This window comes from Neovison vison, chromosome 11 (genome assembly GCF_020171115.1).
Source record: "Neovison vison isolate M4711 chromosome 11, ASM_NN_V1, whole genome shotgun sequence".
Taxonomy (NCBI): Eukaryota; Metazoa; Chordata; class Mammalia; order Carnivora; family Mustelidae; genus Neogale; species Neogale vison.
Genome location: NC_058101.1, coordinates 200,455,788 through 200,476,240, shown reverse-complemented (window position 1 = coordinate 200,476,240; position 20,453 = coordinate 200,455,788).

The following is a 20,453-nucleotide window of genomic DNA, read 5'->3' as shown; positions in this document are numbered from 1 at the left end:
ATATTTGATGGTGGAAAACATACGGGACATTGAATTTGATAAAATAAAACTAAATAAATTAAAAACATATACTAGAACAAAGCTTTGCTATCCACTTCCATTACAAAGGATAATGCTAAACATTTGTCCTCTGATCCCCATACTTGCAATCCAGTTATATACAATGGCAAAGTAACTAGAAATTGGGTTTAAAACTATGGTATTTCCATATCACAGGAATTTCTGTATATTTGTCTTATATTTGTAGATATCTACCAACTACCAGCATTTATACTCATATTGTCTTCACCTCTCACACAGTGAGTTCAAGGAACAATCTCCTTTCTGTGTAGGATCATATCCATTCTTGTTTTCTTAGTCAATTCACCTACCGATGATCACCTCTCTCCAAAATATTTAACTCAAATGAATCACCCCTATCAGCGTCAAAACATGGTGCAGCATTTTAACATGTCTTCCATTCTCACCACCCGACCTCTAGTTAAGGTGAAGAGGAACCCCTGTGTCTCAAAATCTATTAGTAACTTATCTCCCACTTAACACCTGCCAATGTTTGGAAAGAATGGATTACGTCCTCAAGTTTGACATCTTGGCCTTTTTTGGCGCCATGTTGCCTAGCTCTGTATTTTATTTCCTTCCTTCTTCTCCTACCCCCCCCCCTTTTCCTGTTCCTCTCCCCTGACACCCGTCCATTTCTAGCCTCTAAATATTGAAATCTACTCAAGCCGTGTTTTCTCCTCACCTATGCTGTCTCTCCAGGTTATGTCATTCAGACTTTTAAATGGAATCAGTTCAATGCAGATAATTCCAGAATGTATATCTTCAACCTAGACCTATCCTTTAAACTCCTAACTCTGTATCTAACTGTATTTCTACAGGGATGGCTTAATAAGCACGTCAAACACAACTGTAAAGGACCCCTCAGTTTGAGATTCGCATCTCTAATTTTTCCCATTTGTGAAATGGAATTACCATTTGCTCAGTCCCTCAGACCAAAACCTGAGGATAAATTTTTATTTCTCAAATTTATTTGGCAATAATTCCTCCTAATTGTTAGCAAATTAATCTGTGTTGTAAATCCAAATGTACCCTGATTTCGTCCCTACTGATAGCACCCTAAACTCTTCCTATCATCTCCCTTTCCCTACCTGCAATTCATTTCCAACCAAGTGCACAGGATAGTTTTGTTCAGTGACTAGAATCAAAATTCATATGAAATATGTTGACAAATAGGAAAGTAAAGAAAATAATATCCCCAAAGCTCTATGTCTATGGCACAGAATTAATGGATGTTAACATTTTGTTATAATTACTTCAAATGTTTACTTTTCTAAAAATGTGATAGCATAAAAGTTGAAATTTTCTTATTATTTATTTTTCACTATTCTTTTCTTTCCTCACTCCCTCCAAGATAGTGATATTTTGATATTTATATATACCCCTTTTATTAATTTTATATATACTAATAGCATACATATGTGTATATAAACAATGCACAGTTTCACTTTGTCAACTTTATTAAAGATGTACAATTTCTTCTTATGTGTGGCTTTTCTTTCAATTTTCTGTTTTCTCAAAGAAGAACATTTAATTGTAATATAGTTGAGTTTATCAATATTATCCTTGATGATGATTCATTGATCTTTTTTAATGTTCTTTGTTATTTTGAAGTGGCAAAGGTATTTTTCTCCATTTCCTTTTAAAAGTTTAGAATTTTAATTTTGTCATTGATCATCATAATACATTTGGATTTCTTTTTGATATATAGTGTGAGGTAAGCATCTTTTACTTTTTCCCTTGCAAATGGCTAAGTGTCATTTAGCTACTGGACAGTGTGACATGTCATATGCCAGTTGTCACATTTGTTTGGGTCTATCTTAAGTTCTCTGTTTTGTCCTTTGGCCAATCAGACACACTGCCACACTCTTCCCCTTGCTTTACCTTCACTGTGAGTCTTGAAATCGTGAAGAGAAATCTCACTCCCCCAATCTCAATCATCTAACTCTTCTCTTCATCTTTTTCTGCACTGTTCTTGGCTTTTGCTCTGTTAGGTAGATACCATGAGTTGACTACACATATCCTTTCAAAATCACCATTTTTCCTTGAATACATCATTTATTGATCACCTACTCTATTTTTGGTGCATTTCTAAGCCATTGGAACTCATCCATAAAGAATTCCCATCTCTCCCGAGGCTTATATTCTATTGGATTGATAATAAAGAATTGATAAAAAAAATTAGAAGCTTGAAATATTTATCTTCTCAGAATTTCTTGAATGTGGGATGGTATTTGTCAGAGTTCTGGAGGAAATGTAAGATTGAAGTGCTTTTTTTGTTGGTTGGTTGGTTTTGTTTATTTTCTGCCTGTTTTATTTGGCCTTTCTCCCTTCTTCTTTTATAGAATGTAAGCACTATGCTTGAAGTTATAGCAGCCATTCTTAAAATTGATGACAAAAGTCACACGCTAAAGGTAATGGACTAGGAAGGTAGGAGGAACCAATTCCTTAATGACCTTCCTTAGCAGGTGCACCAGACTTAGATGGCCTTCTCTGGTCTCGCCTGCTTTAAGCTATTATTTGTCTGTTTTTCTCTTATACAGAGCCAAATCTCTTCCTATCTGATTCTTCAAAATAAATTAGAGAAAAAGGTTTTCTAAACATAAGAAAATCTATTGAGATAGAAATCATATTCATATTCTAGATTGATTTAGGAAATGGACATTTTTACTCTTTCATTTTTATTCATAAGCATGGCTTATTTTCCTATCTATTCAGATCCCCTTTAATATCTCTCAGTACAATTTTATAGCATTTATTTAATGACTGCACTGCTTTTTAGATTTATTACCTATTACATTATAGACTAGTATAATTTTGATTAGGATTTGTAAAATAACATTTTCTGATTTGATAATGTTGTTACGTAGAAATGCCATTGATTCTTTTTAAACAGATCTGTGTCCAGAATAGTTATTTCTCATCGTCTAGCTTGTTTATAAGTTCCCTTATTATTTCTACACAAATAGCCATATTATCACTGTACAGTGATATTTTAAAATTTCTTCTCTGCACTGTGTATACCCATATTTCTTTGTCAAGTCTTAACAGAGTTGGTTAGCTAGATCTTACAGCATAAAGTTATGTGGAAAGAGGTGCTAGAGAAGTCCCATTTAATGACAATACTTCTAATGTTTTACCATTTAAGTAATGTATAGAATTTTAGTGGAAGCCCTTCATTAAATTAATAAAAATACACTCAATTCCTAGTTTGCTTTTATATATATTTAAATATATGTATATGTGAATGGACATTGCATTTAAATAAATGCCTTACCACATATTTTGAGAAAATAAAAATATATCTTCTTACTTACAATTTCAACCTGTTAGTTCACCCTAAGAGTCTCTAATGTGAATTCGCCCTTGCGTTTTTGACTATGCTGTGCTTCTTATATTTTGTTGTAATCAGTTGCTAATGTAGTACTTAGAATGTTTGTCTGTATGTTCATGCAAACATTCTCATGTTTTTACTGCTCACTAATGAACTTTAGCTGTGAAGACAAACTAGCCTTATAAAAACATTTTCTGGGAAAGACAGTTACCATATGATCTCTCTGATATGAGGAATTTGAGAGACACCGCGGGGGTTTGTGGGGGGTAAGGAAGGGAAAAAGGAAACAAGATGGGATTGGGAGGGAAACAAACCGTAAGTGACTCTTAATCTCACAGAACAAACTGAGGGTTGCTGGGGGTTGAGGGGTTAGGGATAGGGTGGTTGGCTTATGGACATTGGGGAGGGTCTGTGTTATGGTGAGTGCTATGAAATGTGTACGTCTGATGATTCGCAGACCTGTACCCCTGAGGCAAATAATACATTATATATTAATAAAAATAGTTTAAAAAAAAACATTCTCTGGGTATGTTTCTACAACAAAAGATCTATTGGTCTTCTGAAGATTAGGTAAAATCTCTAAAAACATTTCCAATTTTTTTCTAAGTTTTCAGATTTATTGGCAAAGTTCTGAGTATCTTTTTAAAAAAATCTTTCTTTAGTTGTGCCTCATTTCCATTAAAATTCTTATTAACACCTTCTTCTCTTGATCTTGCTGGAAGTTTGTCCATTTTATCAACTTAAAAAAATTTTTGGTTTGGTAATCTTTTATAATATCTTTATTTTATATTTTTGCTTGTCTTAATTTTTCATTTTACTTTCTTCGTTTTTCTTTTCATTTTCTTTGGTTTTGCTCATAAATGTCTAATCATTCTTATTTTCTTATATCCAATTTCATAAATTTCTCTCTGATCCCACTTTAGATGTATTTCAAATTGGGTAGGTAGTGCTTCAAAGTCATTTGATTCTAAATATTTGGTTATTTCCATGTTTTTATGTGATTCGTGAGTAATTATAATCACATCATAGTTGAAAACCTGTGGGATATATTAGCTCACTATTTATGTGTTTGTCAGGTTATATGTCCTATGTGCTATTAATCCACTGGTTTCTGTTAGGGTCATTGAAAAATATTTATGCATTTTTAAAAATTTTTATTTTTTTACTTGTCAGAGTTAGGGAGAGAAAGAGAACACATGCAGGGCAGTGATGGGCAGAGGGAGAAGCAGGTTGCTCACTGAGCAAGAAGCCCCATGCGGAACTCAAACCCAAGACCCTGGGACCATGACCGGAGCTGAAGGGAGATGCTTAACCAACTGAGCCACCCATGCATCCCTATTTATGCATTTCAAATTAATAGACATTTACTTTTCAGCCTAAGCTCTAATGTGTTTTAGAGCAAGTTTACATATGGTTAGAGCAACTTTATATATGGTATTCAAATCTCTCATCATCTTACTAAGTGAGCTCTGGTCAATCCAAGTTTATGCAGGAGGTTTTGATTTCTTTGAGTCACTTCAAGCTTCTTCACTTCTTTGTGACACTAAGTAGAAAAGTTCTTTAGTCTGCAAAAGAAAATAAAACAAACAAACAAACAACAACAAAAACAAAACAAAACAAAACAAAAAAAACAACTTTTCAGAACCCAGAGCTTTCATTGTCTTTAAATGGTGATAGTAGGTATTACATTGTATTATGACTTCTGGGTGTTTGGAACAGGAGGGGAGTTCAAGTCTCCACTTTGTTGTCTCAAGATAATCTTTTTGTGATAGCCGTCCAAGACAGAAAGGAGGAAATCTTTTTTTTTTTTTTTAAAGATTTTATTTATTTATTTGACAGAGAGAAATCACAAGTAGACAGAGAGGCAGGCAGAGAGAGAGAGAGAGAGAGGGAAGCAGGCTCCCTGCTGAGCAGAGAGCCCGATGCGGGACTCGATCCCAGGACTCTGAGATCATGACCTGAGCCGAAGGCAGCGGCTTAACCCACTGAGCCACCCAGGCGCCCAAGGAGGAAATCTTTTTAGGTCTACATGATCGGGCCTCAGCCTACTGCTCTGCCCAAATAGTCCCAAACTATTTTCTTTGGCTCTTTCTGTTTCTTGAACACTAGTAGCATAATGTCATCCCATCATTTGCACTTATGTTTTCTTATGCCTGAGATGGACTTCCTCCTATTTTCTCAATGCTGATTTTTCTTTTTTGTGGGGGTGGGGGTCATGAAGATCCAACAGTGTCAGTCTTGTATCAGAGCCAGTTAACAAATTTGTGAGGCCAGAGCAAAAATGGTGTCCTTTGTTCAGAGGGCAAGAAAAGGATGTAATGGAAGGTTCTAAAATACAAAACTTATCCCTTTCTTCTATAGTCTCTCTCTATTTTTTTTTTAAGATTTTATTGATTTATTTGACAGACAGAGATCACAAGTAGGCAGAGAGGCAGGCAGAGAGAGAAAGCAGGTCCCTGCTGAGCAGAGAGCCCGATGTGGGGCTCAATCCCAGGACCTTGGGATTAACCCACTGAGCCACCCAGGCACCCCTATAGTCTCTCTCTTAATCTGATTTTTTAAAAAGTCTATCCAATATTCTAGGTTAAAAATTAAATTTTAAATAATTAGCATACATTTTAACAGTTATCTTTATATTGTGCAATGCCAGTTTTGAATACAAATATAAAAGTATTTAATTTAGATGCAGAATCACCAAAATTACATAATCTGTATTTTGTAATTCCTATGTGAGTATGTGTTTTGTTCTTACCACCACAGTGGAATCCTGCAAAAGACTAACTGAATGGTTTTTATGTGACTTCTGGATATGTGCACATCCTACAAACAGCATCTTGGCTTACTGATGAGTAAGGAGAGATTGAAAGTTGATCCTTTCCTTTATTTCTGTGTCATCATTTTCAGTGCTGGTGGTTGGTTATTTCAGGAAAGTCAGGAAAGCTGTGGTAGGATTTTGAGAGTATATTTAGTAGAACATCATTTGTTCTTCCTACAGTGACACAGAGCTGTCTGTTCCTTTTTTACTTAATCCCAGATGGGGTGCACTTGCCTGCTTGTCTTGTGGAATGGACCTTTGACCAACACTGTGGGTCCACTTATACGTGGTTTTTATCCAGTACTTTTACTTGGTTTTATCCAGTACTTATACGTGGTTTTTATCCAGTACGTGTTTTTATCCATACAGTTCTGTCAATGTATTTTTTCTTTGTGATGTTCTTAATGTTTTCTTTTCTTTAGCTTACTTTACTGTAGGGATACACTGTATCAGTTATGCAATATACGAGATATGTGTTGATTAATTCTATGTTACCAGTAAGGCTTCTGGCCAATGATATTAGTAGTTGAGATTCTGGGGAGTCAAAAGTCAGACGTGGAGTTTCAGCTTCTTGTGGTTTGGTGCCCTAACCCCTGTGTTGTTCAAGGGCCAACTGTGCTTGCTTTGAGTCTTGCTGAACTCGCATGGATGACAGGTCCACCAGAACCATTTCTAATGAGCTGTTATGAGAATTACACTTGGTTGAGGCTGCAGGGAGGGACGCATACTAGTTTTATGTGCATCTCCTTGGATTATGTGCGTGGTCCGTGGTCGAATTGGACTTCCCTTATGAAACCCACATTCAAGATTATTTATTTATTTATTTGTTTATTTAACAGCGATCACAAGTAGGCAGAGAGGCAAGGCAGAGAGAGAGAGAGGAGGAAGCAGGCTCCCCGAGGAGCAGAGATCCCAACGCGGGGCTCGATCCTAGGACCCTGGGATCACGACCCAGCCTGAAGGCAGAAGCTTTAACCCACTGAGCCACCCAGGCACCCCTGGAACCCACATTCAAAGTCACAATTAAGAAGTTAGATACAGTGATGGGAAAGCATGGAGTGCAGAGGGCTTCTGAGTTTGGGCCCCTATGTGGCTGCACAGGGCACATTGCCATGAAGTCCATCTGCCTGAGAGAGGCTTTCTTTAAATATGGAACCTAAATTAAAAGCTCTTAAAGCAACCTGGTGATTCACATACCTGTACCCTGGGGGATAAAAATATATGTTTATAAGAAATAAAAAATTAAAAAAAAAACCAAACTCTTAAAGCATATTGTATCAAAGCATTTCTTTTATTTTCTTTAATGTTTTCTCACTACTTGAATTTTTTTTCTTATTCTTTTATATTTTATTTTCTGCTTCCTCCCTGCTCCTCATCCCTCTACAGTGGTAACTCCAGGAAACAGGGACTTTGTCTCACTTCTTTACTATTATATGCCCAGTGTTTAGAGCACAGGACATACCATTAACATTTTTTTTTTCCAATTTATTTATTTTCAGAAAAACAGTATTCATTATTTTTTCACCACACCCAGTGCTCCATGCAAGATGTGCCCTCTATAATACCCACCACCTGGTACCCCAACCTCCCACCCCCCCGCCACCTCAAACCATTAACATTTTTTTAAAATTTTTTATTGTAATTTTTATTTTTTAAGATTTTTTAAAAATTTATTTATTTGACAGAGAAAGACAGCAAGAGAGGGAACACAAACAAGGGGGAGTGTGAGAGTTCTGGAGACGTAAACTCCCCATTGAGCAGGGAGCCAGATGCAGGGCTCAATTCCAGGTCCCTGGGATCATGACCTGAGCCAAAGGCTTTTTTTTTTTTTTTTTAAATATATAGCTCAGGAGCACCTAGATAGCTCAGCTGGATAAGTCTCTTGATCCGAGGTTGGGACTTGATCTCAGGGTCATGAGTTCAAGTCCCACATTGGGCTCCATGCTGGGTGTGGAGCCTACTTAAAAAAGAATGAATAGTTTATTTAATGAATATGGCCAACACTTAAAGCATATAGAGAAAGGTAAACATATTTGTTTAAAATACGTTAATTTAAAATACTCTACATTGTCCCTCACAAAGTTTTTTTATACATGTAATCTCTTGTGGCATTTTGATAAAACCAGGATTTTTAAGAATGAATAATATTATAGAAGGTAGATTAATTTAAAAACAAATACAAAATTTGAAGCTGTGTGAAAACTGTGGGACTCTTACCCATACTTAAATATTGTATTTTGGTTTGGATTTATTGTTGCTGCTGAGATAGAACTTTGTCACCAAATAACATTATAGTCTTGAAAAACAGGCAATTTCAAATGATAGCCAGGAAAATGGAGAGATCTTCTAAGAATACAGTTTCAATTTGGTGTTTCTCATTTGGTTGTCTTCTCTGATTAGCCATGGCATGACCGTAACTTGGGTCAAACTGATCATTTCTATTGTCCCCTTTTTACCTCTTGGGTAATATTGTATCACATAAAGGGTACAGGTAGGCATTGAGTTTGTAACCTAAAGACATGCCACGATCCGCTGGGAACGTTCGGTCGTAAACATAGCTGTCAGTTCAAGGAACCAGATTGAAAAATGGAGCTGAAGCCTGTTTGGGTTGATGAGATTGAAAAGTTGACAGTGAAACTGGAGAAGAAGGCAAAGGAGAAGAGGTTAGGAGGATTGTGTAGATCAAGAAATGATGGTTGGTAGACAATTGTTTATGTAGTCCCAGGATGAGCTTAAATGATTTGGATGGCTTTACCTGCAGGGTTCGAAAGGAGAAATGTGGTGAGCTGTGGGAGTTACTGAGATCAAGGAGGAGGTTGTAGAAAATGTCAAAGATACTCCTTCCCTGATACCTAGGGAAAAAATATCCCCTAGGAAATAAATGAATTGGAATCAGAACTTGCCATAGTTCTTCCTCAATGGTTACTGGACACAATGCAAATATCCTATGCTTATCTGCATAATTTGTAATAATTGGACATTCTTTTTAGGCTTCTAGGCTTAGGATTGTTTCCTTCTGAATTTTTTAGGGATAACCCGAATGACATCACTGCTATTGAAGTCACTATTTGTTGATCATATCAATTCTCAAAAGTTTTCTTCTAAGTGACAATAAGTGAATACGAAAGGAATTTTTTCTTTGTGGTTTTTCTGATGATGTTACATATTCAAAAGAGAATTATTATACTAATCACCATAAAAGTGTTCTGCCACGCACGTCAATAAATATTTTTATGTTGATGCTTTCAACTTACAGAAATTTTTAGGACAATCTGATAAGGATAAATTGGTTTAGGTGTACACATTTTTATTTTATTTATTTATTCTTTTTAAGATTGTATTTATTTAATTGACAGACAAAGATCACAAGTAGGCAGAAAGGCAGGCAGAGAGAGAGAGGGAAGCTGGCTCCCCCTACTGAGCAGAAAGCCCAATACGGGGCTCGATCCCAGGACCCTGGGATCATGACCTGAGCCGAAGGCAGAGGCTTAACCCACTGAGCTGCCCAGGCGCCCCAGGTGTACACCTTTTTAAATAATATAATATTTTAATATATTAATATTTTAATATACTTATAATGGCTATGGTTTGGCTAAAATATTTTTAAGTCACTAACAGATGTGTTTGTTGAGAGTGAAAGGTGTATGCTTACTGTGGCGTGCTTAGGCAACCCAAGGAAGGGAAGAAGATGCAGATCACACCCCATGATTTCAACCTCCTTCTCTGTTAATGCCCATGCTTTCTTTTCACCACCTCCCATTTCCCATTTCTTCATGTTTTGTTTCTGCTTTTTATACAAGTAAACTTAAATCCCCTTCTTTATTAAAAAGCAAATCTTTCATTTCATACTCACTTCCTTACTGTCCTGTTTTCTTAATTTGTAATTTTGCTGAGTATCCACCGCTATTTTGAATTCTACCCATAAAATTACCCATTACATCCATATCTCCAAGTTTCTTGGCCATTTCTACCCTTGATTTGCCTTATCCTTCTTAACATTTGGTTCTTTTTTTTTTTAATTTACTTGTTTATTTTAAAGTTTTAATTTAAATTCCAGTTAGTTAACAAACATTTGGTTCTTGATAAGTCTTTCTACTGAAAGTCTTTCTACCCTTTCCTTTGCTGACCTTAATAAGGTGGTTGCTTTCTCGACTTTTCTTCCAACTTGTGTTGACAACTGTCTCTCCCTTTAATAAGAGATATATATATATAATTAAGTAAAATTAAGAATATATAAATATATGTTATATACATATATATATAATTAAGTAAAATTAAGTGTGTGTGTATATATAATATAGTCATTTTTTCTTCCTACCTACCCCATGGGAACTGTTTCCAGTTTCAATCCTAAACTGTTTTCTTTTTCTTTTCTACCCTCTCCTGGTTTCTCACCTACTCCTCTGACTCTCTTTTCATTGCATATCCAACTTCCACATTTTTACACATGGCCACCATCAATGTTCCAGATCTCTAGTTTTCTTGTTTCTAAAGCTGCAGTTTCTTTTCTTTGATGATGCCCCCATCTACCTTTACTACTGGAAGTAGTTGCTAACCTCAGGGATTTTTTTTCTAACTTTTTTCAGGACACTTTCTGTACTCTTGAAATCTTGACATACTATGTGAATATCTGCAGGGGATTAAATACTTCATCATAATGAATTCCTATTCTACAGGTTGTTACTTATGAAGAGTAAGTCCAGGAGGTGCAAAATAGACATCTGTTGAACTTTTGATAACATTAACCTTTCCTCTCCTAACTGTCAGGTTGTTGAACCAAACATTTAAGGCCTTCCTGTACCTCTGTCAATTTTATATTTATTTAAGGCTTACTAAAATAAGAGATAATGTACTTGTGTACAATTCTTGGGCTGTCATTTTGTAAACCGATATTTACATACAAAGTAAAAATTTTAGGGATCACTAAACTTCGTCTGAGAAATCCATTTTCTCTGCTGGAATGTAGAAGAAACTACAAAGTCCTCTAGTGCCCAAAGCCAACAGAACCAAAATTACTCACAGCTATTAAAAAAACAAAGATCCCTCAGGAACACAAGGGCTTCTTTTGTAGTCTGCCAACAGAAGCCAGCTTAGCTAGACAAAATATTTAGAAGTCTAAGTCAATACCTCTATTATAAACAATTACTACCAAATTAGCATATTGATGTTACCGTGTATTAACGTATTGAGCTTTTTTTGGTTTTGTGTTGTTTTTTGTTTGTTTGTTTGTTTGTTTGTTTTTTTAAGATTTTATTTATTTATTTGTCAGAGAGAGAGTAAGCGTGAGGGAGCACAGGCAGACAGAGTGGAAGGCAGAGTCAGAGGGAGAAGCAGGCTCCCTGCAGAGCAAGGAGCCCAATGTAGGACTCCATCCTAGGACGCTGGGATCATGACCTGAGCCGAAGGCAGCTGCTTAACCAACTGAGCCATTCAGGCGTCCCTGTTTGTTTGTTTTGAGAAGGATTGTTTGCAACCTTTCGCGTCCAATTAAATTATAGTAATAAAGGAAAGTAGTAGAATATTAAGACTTTATTTACAAAATAAATATTTGGAATAAATATTTGGAATAAAAATTTGGAATGGCGGATACTCTATTGGTAGATAATGACTCTGAAACTAAATGTGCATGGGTTAAGAAAATGACACACTCATCTCAAAGCAGGGGTAGTTTTTTGCAAGGAAACACAAAGACCATGTACCTTGGATGCCAGAAGGACAATTTAAGAGGCAGATGAAAGTATTGTTCTGAATTTCGCTCCATGCACCAATTAAGTAAGGGAAGGAGAAAACTTGGCAATTTAAAAAATATATACTGAGAATATCAGTATCATAATTCAACATGTTTTATAAATGTTAGAGACCTAATGAATTTGATTAAAGCAGTTTAATTAAGGTATAGTCTGCTGTGTTGCAGCCCCCTCCAGACAAAATAGCTCGGTGAACAGGTAGTATGTCCCCAGTGAACTGTGAATATCAAAGTCGGGGAAAATTCTTCATTTTAATGAGCTGCATTTTCTGAGCCCAGACCTCTCCCCTGACAGGGTGGCTACAGGAGGGAGAAATGAAAGTAGTTGTTTTCCTTTGAGACCTTCGACTGCTAAATGCTGTGAACGCCAGAAATTAAAACAGCGGTACTGAGATTCTTCAGGTCTGCTCTGTCTTGCACTTGCCCTTGGGCTGGAAACTATTGTTAAAGGAAAAGCCCAACAATTAAGAGAGTTGTTTTCCCATTTAGAAAACCACTGCTCCTCTTCTGAATATGAAGCCATTCAAAATACCATAATCCATTCCTTCCATGAAAGTTCTATTCTCCATTTCCCCCAAAACCGTGTATGAATACAAATATTTAAACCAAATGCCCCGTCCTTCTGTTAATTAATGGTTGGATTTGTCATGCGAATACGTTCTACAATCCGAGGACAAAAGGCAATGCTTATTTCACAGTTTAGAAAATTCGCAGGACAGGAAGAATTGTTATTTTCTGAGTAGATGCCATCAGAGGACACATTCAATATCACTTGATATGTTTCACTTTTTAAAAAAAAGAAGTTAGTATGTGGAAATCAGAAATTCAGCATAGCCAGGATGGCAGTTATTTTAAAAATGTTATTCACCATATTAAGGCATATGGAAACCAGATATTCATCCGTATGATAACTGCTAATACTTAGCTCTCAACAGTCATCTAGATGCAAATAATGGTACAAAACACCACCAAGAAATTGTCGACGGGCAAGGGAAGGGCACCTTACGTAATTATACTTGATTTCGCTAAACATGTCATGAAAGTTGGAAGGAGAACTGAACATGATATCAAAGAAGTGCATTCCAAAAGAAATAAGCATAATTACCTCAGTTAGTTAAAGGTTCATCTACTGCTTCTGGATTTGCTCCAAGATACACAGAACTGTCCAGACCCAGGATGGAAGAAAACACACACACACACACACACACACAATGATTTATAACTTCTAACATTAAAAAGTACTGAAGTTGCTTGCAGGTTTTTTTTGTTGCTTTTTTGTTTGTTTTTTGTGGGGTTTTTTTTTGTTTGTTTGTTTGTTTTCAGAATCCTTGACTTGACCTGCTTTTCTGTATAGGAGATTGTCTTGCTTTGGAAATCTAGGTGATATGAATTGTATTCTACTTTAACATAAAATTTCCCTAATGTTCTCTATGTAGATCTGTAGCTTTATATTTATTTTTATTAATATGTGTTGTATATATTTATTACTGTTAATATTTATATATACACATACTACTGTGCAAAATTAATGAATTTGTACTAAGCATGTAAAATTCTACTTGAGGAATATGCATGTACTTTTCCCTTTCTATAATTTTACATCGTGATAATTTGGCCTTCCATCCCTTTGTTTCCTAAAAGCAAATGGCTGGACCAGTAATTTTAGATTAATAGGCTGCCTTCTAATGCAGGTGAGGAGAGTTCACAGTCACAAATACGGTGTTTCCCATTGTTCGAAGAGTACTGCCACTTTAAGTAGTCATTATCAACCCTCTGCTATTAACAGTGTGTCCAAGTCACTCAGAAATCACCAGCGTTTGATTAGATATTAACAAGATGACCGTGAAGGTAAAAGTAGGCCATAGTCTTACCACAAAAGGTCCAGTATACCCCTGTTTTGAAAAACTCATTCATGATGAAGGTATTTGAATTTATTCAGCCCTATCTAGTTTGATTGCACCTGACCAGGGTTAATTTCCTCCGTAAGAGTTAGACTAGCAGTGTCCTGTCTATGCTATCAGAATATCTATGGCTTTTCAGATAGTGCTCAGTCTAGAGGTGTTTTTTCTGCAAAACTGATCCTAAATGTGAAATCCTACTTGGATGGTAATGGCAGTGCTTAAAATCCCACACTCTTTTGCAGAAACACTGATCTATAATCAAGACATGGATGTCTGTCCCTGATATATATTACATATTGCATGTTAAATTTAGTAAAATGAGCCATTTTATTGTTCTTTAGTACTTTCAAGAAAGGAAAGTCCAGCATTAGCCATTCCTTAGAAGCACACAGGATTAAATGATCTGATACAATAAATAACATTAGGGCACTCAGCTGTGTAACTCAAGGCTTTTTTTTTTTTTTCCTTTCAGGGTAAGATGCAAGGTGCTTATGGGGATTTGTACTGCAACTAATTAAAACCATACCTTCTCTCTCTCTCTTTTTTTTTTTTCCCTTTGTAACTTCTGAAGATGTATTATATCAAAACATATAGGATTTTTTAAATAATAATATTATGGTGTATTTTGTATGTTGCTTCACCAAAATGGATGTCCAACACATAGTTTAAATATGTCCATTATTGCTTTGGTGAACGGATATATTTGTTAGTATTGCTCAGACAGTCAAAACAAGTTTTTAAAATAAAGATTTTATTCCTGTGCCAACACATTCCAAAATATTTATTACATATACTTTTTCCATATGGAGTCCAAAATAAAATATTTTCAGTTTCTCATTTCACCATGATCTATCTTTCTTTCTTTCTTTTTTTTAAGATTTTATTTACTTATTTGACAGAGAGAGATCACAAGTAGGCAGAGAGGCAGTTGGAGAGAGAGGAGAAAGCAGGCTTCCTGCTGAGCAGAGAGCCTGATGTGGGGCTCGATCCTAGGACCCTGGGATCATGACCTGAGCTAAAGGTAGAGGCTTTAACCCACTGAGCTACCCAGGCACCCCATGATTTCTTTCTTAAGAAAGTCTTATGCCTTATAATTCATCCTGATTACCTTGTTTAAATCTGTATCTCCTTTGCAGACATTGCTTTTACGTATTTGTCAATTTTTCTGCTGCCTCCTTTTGTTTTCTATCTTTACTTCTCTGCATGCATTTTCCTTATAACAAATATTTACCAGATTCCCACTGTTAAAAAAAACAAACAAACAAAAAAACCCAAACCCCACAACTGAACAGATGGAAATTCCTTAAGGATTCAAAACAAGGTATTATCTGATGATCTTGTAAGCTATCACCCCATTATTTTTCTGTGGCTTGATACATTTTGATACAGATTATAGTTGCACAAATAATACACACTGATTCAAACAACAAATGATAGCTGTATTAATTTTAGAAGCCAAAATTCAAATTAAAAAGTGCTTTCCTCTTAAGAGCATAGTTTTTACATCAAAACTGCCTACTAGGCAGGCCACATTTGAAAATCTGTATATCTTCTCTAGAAAAAATATAATAATGAATAAGAACAAAAATAAAATATAAAAAAACAAATGAATAAAATATACACACACACACCCCTTTCAAGCCTCATTATGGAAACTATTTCTGATATCTAAGGAAACTGTTTAATAACACATTTTATATATGATAACAATATAAAAACATCTATACTGTGATATATTTTTGATGATTAAAAGTAACAAGATCCCGGGGCACCTGGGTGGCTCAGTGGGTTAGGCCGCTGCCTTCGGCTCAGGTCATGATCTCAGAGTCCTGGGATCAAGCCCCGCGTAAGGCTCTCTGCTCAACGGAGAGCCTGCTTCCTCCTCTCTCTCTGCCTGCTTGTGATTTCCGTCTGTCAAATAAATAAAATCTTAAAAAAAAAAAAAAAAGAATAAAAAAAAGTAACAAGATCCCCAGCCCAGTTATTTATTGTATAACACTAGTCAAGTTGATACTATTTACTATTGTCAATTTCTTCATCTGTAACAAGAGAATAATAAAAGGACCTGTTTCATAGAGCCATTATATGGATTAAGTAAAGTGGGGCATATAGAATCTTCAGCATGTTGCCTGGTTTATAGTTAACATTTAATTAATATGAGCTACATTATTATATTATATGCAGTTGAGTTCTTATGTATTTAACTGTTTAATTAAAATCTCATAGAAAATGGCTGAAACAATTCCCCAAACTGTGTAACTATATATTGTATTTAGTCCTTGTATATATGAAATAAAACTACATAGTTGAGCTATTGATTATTTTGAAGTAGGCATTTGAATCATCTCCTTGAAAATTGTTCAGAAGGTCAGTAGAAAGTAGATTTACCCTGCTACTTCTTTTCTCTCATTTGTCCTCAACAAACAGAGACACAGACACAAAGACACACCCACAAACCTGAGAACTGTATATGTAGTTAAACAATTTATAATTCTCACTTAGGGCAGAGAGCAGAGATGTGAGGTTCATCAGTGTCTTCAAGGATCTAGAACAAGGGTTGTGGCCAAACCTAAGGATCCTGTCTTGCATTTTCACCAGGATTCTCGAGGAGCTTAATCTAGTTACCTAGTTTCTCTGTTTTCAAGTTTTTAATTATGAAATGAGGAATAATATTAACCTTATAGAAGTGCTGTGTGTGTTTTCTATGAACTTTATAGAAGTGCTGTATTACAAGATATTTTCTTAATACTTGAGTCTACTCTATATGGATTTGTACCTCAAGGATTAAAGAAAACAAGAGTGAAAAATCTATGATATAGATACACAAATCAACCTCTACAGGAATATTGCTCTCTTGTCATAACTTAAGAATAAGTGGAATGTGGTGACAAGAAGCCAATATAGATCCTATGAGCTGAGAACTTTACCTGAGATGGGAGATAATGTAGCATATTGAGTCAGGGGACTCAGAGGTGTGGGAGTGTGGTTTGGGATAATCTGAAAGAGGAAGGAAATGCCAGAACAGTGGCAGAAGGAATAGAAATGTGGAATTTGGGCATAACAGACCCAGTATTTTTTCCTTTCCATAGTTCTAATTTGTCAGTCAAAATTTTGGAGGAGTTTATTTTTTTAAAAAAGGGTGGATTGATGTATTAAAAAGAAAAAAGAGAAGACAAAATGGGAAAGGAAGGAAAGTTGGTTTGTCTATTTTTTATCATTTTAAGGTTGTATAGAGGCAGGAGAAACATCTAAAGCTATTTTGAAAGAAGGATTTTATGTAATGGGTGAAAAGAAAGGGAAGAAATTAAACTAGATGATCTGTAGACGGGCATTCTGCTTTCACATGCTATCACTCTAAGAATGTATCAAGACAATGTTGAAACTTAAAAAGATGAGTGTGTGTGTGTGTGTGTGTGTGTGTTTTCCTTCTTTGGAAAGGAGAAAAGCAGCTTTTCAACAAGACAGTCTGGGGAAGGGAGCCTAGTAGTTAATTCAATTAATCTATAAGGATGTGTAGGTTGAAATCCCATTTAAAAAAAAAAAGTAGCTTTAAAGAATTGAAACACAGAGTTGAGTTTAGATGCAACACCGAGAGAAAAGGAACTAAGACCATGCTATTCTATTTGGCAAATCAAGGATAAACTTCTTTTTTTCCCTCAGCATAGAAATGAATGGGGGAAATTTGGTGATCGTGTTTGTAATTTTTTTTTTCTATTTTAACACTTCTAGTTAAAAGCAGAAAGTGAGTTTAGGATTTTAAGTAGTTTAACATAAAATTAAAATAAAAATGGCTAAGTCAGACTGAGGTTAGCCACTTAGAGTCAAAAGAAGAAATTTGGCTGGCGTAGGAATCCCTTGTGCTATATATCCGATTTTACAAACCATTTGAATAAACCAGCACATGTGGTAAAGAACATTATTTTAGTTATGGAGAACAAGAGCACAACAGGGTTTCCCACGAAAAAGAACCCCAGGTAACCTTTGTAAGGAAGAGGGCCATACCTGTGTGGAATGATAAGCGTGGATAACAGAAGTGAGGAAGTCAAAGCTGGGATAGATTCAAGGGTTCCAAATAAAAGAGGGAAAAGAAGCAAGAAAGCTGTGACATCTGCCACCAGGAAGGCAGGAAGGTCTCCTGGGGATGGAGAGCGGGGAAGCACTGAGAGGGGCTTCAGAGAACAGAGCAGGGGTGTAGATAAAGACCACCAATGTCAACGACGGCGGTGGACCAAAGGAGAAGGAAACCACCATGAAGCTTGGGGTGAACGGGGTTTCAGTAGGAAAGCAGCAGGGGCAGAAACCCTTGAAGGAAAGAAGAAAGGGGGGGGGAAGAAATCAAAAAACACTTCCTTCAGAAGGAACAGTTTTATCTGAAAACTATGGAAGATGAAAGGAAGGTGGAGGGAACATCAAGAAATGGACGGAGGAGATGATTAAGGAGAATGGAAACAGCAGGACCAGTAGGGCCAGAACCAGCGTATGAGGGGGAGAAAAAAAATACAAGAAAAAGGAAGCAACACAGAACTTGCGATTAGGGGAGAGTTAAGACATACAGAATGAAAGGGGGGGGGGATGGCTTTGAAACAGTGCTTGGAAGGATAAATGGAGATGGGAAGTCTGAACTTAAGGTAGTGACATCAGGCCAGTGTCATGAAAAGGACGTTGTGTGGCCCAAAGAAGGACTCCAATCAAAGGATGAAGAAGTAAAATCGACCAAAACAGTCTCTAAGAAGTACCCCGTGTGAAGGATTTTCTTTTCTTTCTTTTTTTTTGAAAGAAAAGGAAGTTCTGACTGCTAGTAGCTAAAAAGACATTTGAAATGTGCCTGAGGGTTGTTTAAACGGAATATGTGCTGATGAAAGTTGTCTTGCAAGCACTTGGAAGAAGATTTGACAACGAGGTGTTTAAAGAATCAGAAGGTACATACCACCACAGGCCACTGAACATAGAGTTTAAGATTTTTTATTTTATGTATTTCTAGGACTCTTCTGTCAAAGATGGGTATGGTGACATAAAGACAGATGCCCCTAACAGAGACACACAGAGAAATATTGGAGCTTGTAATAAGCCGAATGGTTTTCACATATGGAACCAGAATCGTGCTTTAGGTTGAGACAGACAGGCGGTGTGCTGGGTAAGGAATTTGGGGAGCCGTTATCCATTCCAGACTGCACTTCATCAGCATATGAGAAAAGGAAGATATTGCTGGTAAAGGTGATGGTGGTCCCTGCTTACCGCATTTCGCTTGAGACCCCTCACGTTTTGTCATCGTGTCACTCAAAACACGAAAATCGGAGGAAGAAAAGAGAGTTAGCGGAAACATTAAGATGCATGTTCCGTAGGAAAGTCCTTCTTTATGCTCAGGGGACTCTACTTCCTCTGTGTGACATAATGAACATACTTAGGCAGCCGACAAGACAAAGCGGAGAATGACTGCCGCCCAGATGTCCGACCTGGGATGAGTTAGTCTGTCTCTCTGACTTCCTTCATCTGCAGAGTGGGTGTGAAAACGCACATCATTGCCAGCTTTTTGTGAAGATTTGGAGATCATATATACAGTACAAAGTCCCTCTTACACTAGTGGTTTTCCAGAAATATTATGCCATGCTCAAAATATGTAATTCTATTATGTATGTTTAAAAATATATCGTCCCAGCCATCGTGTGTGTGTGTGCGTGTGTGCGCGCATGTGTGTGTGTGTGTGTGTGTGTGTTGGGGGATAGGGTGGAGGAAAAAGAAGAGTTTGCAAATACATGCAAATAATTGTCATTGTTATTGCATTGCGATTGGAAGCCCAATTGCATGTATTTCTATCTCAAACCTCCTTATTTCCTCAGGAAAATCCAACCATTATATTGATATGAAAAATCTGAAAATGCTGTTATTTGGTGGAATTAAGTTACTAAAACTTTCTAAAGTTGCTAATCCATTGCCAGAAAGGATTTGAATGTGGACCGAATGCTTTTCTGGGAATAAAAGAGATCATTGACACCTAAAGATAGCAAACCAAACCTCAGCCTCTGTACTTACTAAAATAGTTTAAGTAATGGGGCCAAATGTTCCGCTCAAGGCTTGGATCTGTAGAACCTCTTGTACTGTTTAAGTGAACTCATTCTCATTGATTCTGAATTATTTCCAATGTCATGTACTTTGACTAGCTCAAAGTTATTTTCCGAAATGAAAATCTATGTGTTCATTTTTTTTTCAGTATCACAGAAACGATAGACCAGAGTGTATGTTCTGTTAGAGCAAAATAGTATATGCTTTTGCTCACTCTTTTAGCTGTAACACATAATAATATACTGTATTATTCCCTGACGCAGAGCAAATGGTCGAGAAATTGAATGAGTTACTAATACAGAGAAGCATGTTCCAATCTCCACTTTAATGAATAAATAGAAATCAACATTGCTTTTAGCACTGGTTGCATTGAAGAACTTATGTAGCGTTTGGGACATCGTGTGTGGATGTGTTCTTTTATTCTCTGAATTAACTCAAATAAAATCCAGAAGCAGTAAGGCACATCTTAAAGCGGCAAATCTCCAATTTTATATACATAAGCATCAGGGAAGACTCGTTAAAAATGCAGAATTCTCAAAT